The sequence below is a fragment of the Lethenteron reissneri genome, chromosome 51, assembly GCF_015708825.2.
Source record: "Lethenteron reissneri isolate LAM-NWPU_2019-01 chromosome 51, ASM1570882v1, whole genome shotgun sequence".
In the NCBI taxonomy this organism is placed as follows: Eukaryota; Metazoa; Chordata; class Hyperoartia; order Petromyzontiformes; family Petromyzontidae; genus Lethenteron; species Lethenteron reissneri.
In genome coordinates this window covers 5,469,599-5,475,146 of record NC_083829.1, presented here as the reverse complement: position 1 = coordinate 5,475,146, position 5,548 = coordinate 5,469,599, and the positions used below count along the sequence as shown (strand labels likewise).

The 5,548-nt window shown below is 46.9% G+C and overlaps 1 protein-coding gene across 1 annotated transcript in view; it reads right to left on the bottom strand.

Moving 5' to 3' along the window:
- Positions 1 to 5,548, bottom strand: part of ATP5F1C (ATP synthase F1 subunit gamma) — a 375,672-nt gene that overhangs the window by 118,472 nt on the left and 251,652 nt on the right. The gene's annotated exons all lie outside the window — the stretch shown is intronic.

The window sequence follows — 5,548 nt, the reverse complement described above, 5'->3', positions numbered from 1 at the left end:
GTGTTGGCCATACGAGTGAATGGTTGTTTGTAGAAACGTTTAATTTGCTACTATATTACTTACTAGCTTTACTTACCCGGCTTCGCCCGGGACTTGGATTCACCACACCCGGCCGCCTTTATCTCCCCAGTGGCGATGTTCACACACCACACCAGTTACTCGTTTGAGGCTGAGTCGACCTAGGGGAGGCTCAGGACCAGTTCAAATAATCGTCACCGGTGGTGGCCGGGAGGGTAGCGCTGCGCGCGAATCGCTACGCAGTTGAAGAGCGCCTTAGACCTGCAACACATTTGTATTTCACTTTGCCCGCGATCAGCAGGCACACTCCGTTACGCTTTCCGCACACGGGTCACATGACAGATGTGACGTCACAGTTCACTTGCCGTGCAAGATATATGCATTATTGGGCCCCCCCAAAAAAAATACAAAAGTGTATTTTTATAATTTTTGCATGGTGTACAGTCTGGGAAGTACCCACATGGAAAATTTCAAGTTTGTTGCATGTCGGGAAGTACGCTAAACATTTTGAACAGACAATCACAAATTTCCATTTTATATTTCTAGATTAGGAAGAGGAAAATGTTTTTTCATTGCACTATTGCAATTAGTACAGGTTTGCGAATACATGCATAACGTATGAGTGTTGCGGTTCCTTTCATTTTGAAGTCATCATTTACGTGTATTCAATCAAGAGTCCGATATGTAGTTTTGTTTTCATTATTTCGTTTTGAAGCCATGCTTTAAACTGATGGTTTAATTCGGGAATCTCAGGCGGTCAACGTGACCTTGTTTTCGTGACTGCAAGGATCCATACGCTTTGGTTCTTTCGGTAAAGTCACGTAGGTGAAAATAAAAACATAATAAAAAAAGAATAAAATAGAAATAACTAAATTAAATCACGACGTTTCGGAAGCAACACAAGCTTCCGTCATCAGGTGGGACAACCGCAGCAAAAAACTAAATTACAGCTCTCTTTGCCCACTACAGTAATTTTTGATGACGGAAGCTTGTGTTGCTTCCGAAACGTCGTGATTTAATTTAGTTATTTCTATTTTATTCTTTATTTTTATTTTCACCTACGTGACTTTACCGAAAGAACCAAAGAGTATGTCTAGAATTAAGGTGCCTGAAATACACTGTGCTATTATATACACACACACATTCTAATCGGAAACGTGGTTATTTACGAATCCAAAATAGAAAAACAGAACAGTGCACATTTAAGCAATGGGAGACGCACATCCGATTAGCACCGTTGGCTTCGTACGGTGCGAAACAAGTACAACAAACATTAGAATTGCATTCGGAGACAAACGCGCGTGGGTTGGAGAACACACACAGGCTAATGTCATGCCTAAAACCGTTCTGAAAAGTTGGCTCTCCGGAACACTACGCTGAAAGGATTGATGGCCGACTATAAAGAATAGTAACAGGGACAGCCAAGCGATGGAACTGATGGTACATCCAGAGGGGATGAAATTGGCTCGTGTGCAGTTGCTCGATAGATAACTGCATCACAGAGAACGCGAGAAATGCTGGCGGCTTGGGGAGGCCCTTAATCCAACGGTGGATTGATCACATGGCCGATGATGAAAATACTCTTCAATGAAACTTGGCATTCATTGAACACGTGGAGTTTCTGCGGCCAACGTGTATGATTCATAATTGTTGTTTTGAGTCGGATTTGGGTGAGCACAATACAACCTGTGTTGTCACTCCCTCTTCCACCCGACGGCCGAAAATATAGTCACGTGAACACATTGTTTCAGCACACCGGCATGTTAGAGTAATCTAAACACTTCATAGTTTCATTTTGTGTAGCGTCATTCAAGATAATTGCGCGCTGTACACTATTGTACATACGGGTCAAATCAAATGTATGGCCAATTTGGTTAAACACATTCCTGCGGAGGGAGCTGGTAGGAACGTTGGGTTGCTCGGTCAATGGCCAGGGTCAACGGCGGCGTGGTGTATTCCGCAAATATGCCCGACTGTGAGGGCGGGCACAAGCCGGCGTGAGTAGGTTAAACGTTGAGTTTTATAAGGGCACCACGGGGTGACCAGCCCCTCCCCACCCAGCCCCACCCCTCCCACCCAGCCCCTCCCCTCCCCACCCAGCCCCACTCCTCCCATTTTTGGATGCACGACGGACGGACACAATCCTCTGTGGGCTGGTGGAACCAGGTGGTTCCTCCCAGTAAAACATGCCAGTGGTGAAGCAATAAAACATTGGCGTGTCTGTTCACACGTTAACTTCCAACTTCTTGGCGTTGGGGGTGGGATCACGACGCACCTTACAATTGGGCTTCAGCAGTTCGACCCAAAAACTAATTGATTCATAAAAACGGCATCGGTCGAAAGAATGCTTTTCTTTGGACAGTCGCATTCTCTCAACTCGTTTGAGTTGGTGGTTCTAAACGACAAGATGGCCACACAGCGCCCCACGAAACGTCGTATCGCCTGCAATTCGCCCCCTACCTCTGAAAGCCAAGGACGGCTCATCCTGGATCGTGCTCGGGTGAGTCATGACTGCCCTGCACATAACAGGGGTGTCGCAGGATGCCCGAATTGCCAGCAGAGAGCAATATAAGAAAAAAAAACTAAATCCATAGTCCCTTGCCTTCACCTTCCCGCATTGAACCAGCGTGGCGAAAACTGACCGAATGATCACCACGAGGACGTCATCCAGCAGTTGATTGACAGAAGAGCTGAACGTCCACGTTATAATTTTAATAAGGATGGATCATGGTATATTCCGACACACTGATTCGTATACTGCGCTAATAAACACCCGATTTCGGTAGAATGCAGCTTATACTCGGTACACAATGCTAGAATGCAATTTATACTCCATACACATTGGTAGAATACGGCTTATTCTTAGTACACTTTGGTCGTTGTCCCAAATGTTTATCAAACGCATGCCAACAACGGTGGCATGGCGCAGCTTTTTGCATGTTCATTGGATAGGTCACATGAGTCATCTAGTCATTAAACCCCCTCACCCACACCCCACTCATTTCGTGCCCTTTGTCACGAGGGAGACCGCATGCGGAGGGCTTCGCAATTCTCACATGAATTAATTTAAAATAATTGTTATGCAACCCTTTTTTTTGTGCGCTCCAGTAATTGTTACATAAATGTGGTGATACTGCGTTTGGCGGTGGTGCACAAGCATCTAACAAGAATACAGCTCAACACATCTGTCAATAACTGTGGCCTTAATACATATATAATACTGGTAGGAACCCACTGGTTCCACCAGCCCACAGGGGATTATTGTGTCCGTCCGTCGTGCAGGGAGGGGCTGGGTGGGGCGGGAGGGGCTGGATGGGGAGGGTGGGGAGGGGCTGGGTGGGGAGGGTAGGGCTGGGTGAGGAGGGTGGGGAGGGGCTGGGTGGGGAGGGTGGGGCTGGGTGGGGAGGGGCTGGTCACCCCGTGGTGCCCTTATAAAACTCAACGTTTAACCTACTCACGCCGGCTTGTACCCACCCTCACAGTCGGGCATATTTGCGGAATACACCACGCCGCCGTTGACCCTGGCCATTGACCGAGCAACCCAACGTTCCTACCAGCTCCCTCCGCAGGAATGTGTTAGGTGACGTTTCGAGTCCTTTTCAGAGCAAACGTGAATGCATTATTCCTCAATTAAATAACCGAGCATGACATTCATAGTGCGGTTGCAAGTTCCGTGCCTTCCAGCTATAACACACGTGTGCAATCAACAAATCTGAGTGACGAGAACCATCAATGTCAGTGGTATGCCGAATAATTGGAGGCCGCAATTCCCATACGTTTCGAACAAATATCCCCCGTATAGCCTGTAACAGACTGTTGGGGCAAGTGCTGTTAGCGAGCACTTGTTAAGGCCGGTACGGCACACGAGGGGGGTGGTGGCCAGCACCACGCCCGGCCGCCTTTGTCTCCCTCAGTGGAAATGTTTACACACCGCACCAGGTACTCATTTGAGGCTGAGTCGACCTAGGGGAGCCCCAGGACCTGGTTCAGATAATCGTCACTGGTGTTGGCCGTGAGCGGGAATCCAACTCGGGTCGCCAGATTCGTAGTGCAGCGTAGCGCTAACCGCTACCCCACCGCTCCCCATACAACAAAACACACAGCCACGTGTCAGACAGACTCAATGTGTGACACGTGTCACATACTCAATGTGTGACAAAACACAGGTATTGTGCATAAGCAAAGCGTCTTCACGGCAGCGAGAGCCCTCATTCTACTATGATGCGGGGGTTTTAACAGACGTTCACAGATTTGATAATTATTGCTAAAATTGTTATCGATGATCCAGTGTTGTGGAAGCCGGCCGATGGTTGTGCTTGTATGGAATCGAATGTTGCTGAAAGGATGCACTCACAGACGACGTTGTGGCCGATGGGGTGTTGCAGGAACAACGTTTATTTTTTTTACGCGGAGAGACGGATACATCAATGATCAAAGGTAATTTTTTTTTATTGGCACTAGCCGAGCTAATGGGCCCCATAAGTTGTAAGTGTCGGTTCCACACACGGTACTGTTGGTGGTTTCCAGGAGACAGACTTTGCAGCAGTAAACACTGATGGCCGTACTACGCTGATGAATCCTAAATAAGAATGAAACGGAGTCCACAGTTGTGTATATATCTGCATCACTGCTGTCACATTTATGTTGAAGGTGACCACCTGAGACGACTGGGACCACAAATGCTGTTCTTCAGGAACTGCTGATGGGTTTTCACACCTATCAACCCATTATCAGTGCCCTACAATATTACAGACCAACTCAGACCCTATTGATCACCCCGTGCCCGTATAAATCTCAAAGTTCATCCTATAAAGTCCCATCACAAGGGAGAATCACAAACAAATTAATTTTTGCCCGCATTGAAACGGCTGTACGCCCTATGGACCTGAAAACTCAAGTTCCCTACACAAGAATACGGAGTAAACCGCATGGGTTGACCGCTCTGCTATATATCTATGTATCTCTATGGGTCTCTATGTATCTCTGTCGGTCTCTAGGGATATCTATGGGTCTGTCGATAATACATCATGTCAACCCCGTATCAGTGCCTAACTTATTACGGACTAATTCCGGCCCTATTGGTCACCCCGTGCCATTTATAAATCTCTACGTTCATCCTACAAAGTCCCATCACAAGGGAGAATCACAAATTAATAGACAATTTCATATTTTTTGCCCGTTTTGAAACGGCTGTGCGCCGTATGGACCTGAAAACTCAATTTCCCTGTACAAGAATACGGCTAAACCGCATGGATTGACGCGGTATGGGTTTTTGTTTTGCATGGTGCACGAAGGCTGGTGTTGCTTTTATACACGTTTGTTGTGCATAAAGGGCCGTCCATAAATGACGTCACGCACCTGGGGGGGGGGTCAGACATTTGTGACGATGTGTGACGAGGGGGGGGGGTAAGAAATGTGACGTCACATCAAAATGCGCAACTTTAAATAAATATAGACAACACGTTCTACTTAATTAAATATACTTTTTAATAAATGTTTTCTCATACAACATCAGAGTGCAGCGCCACAT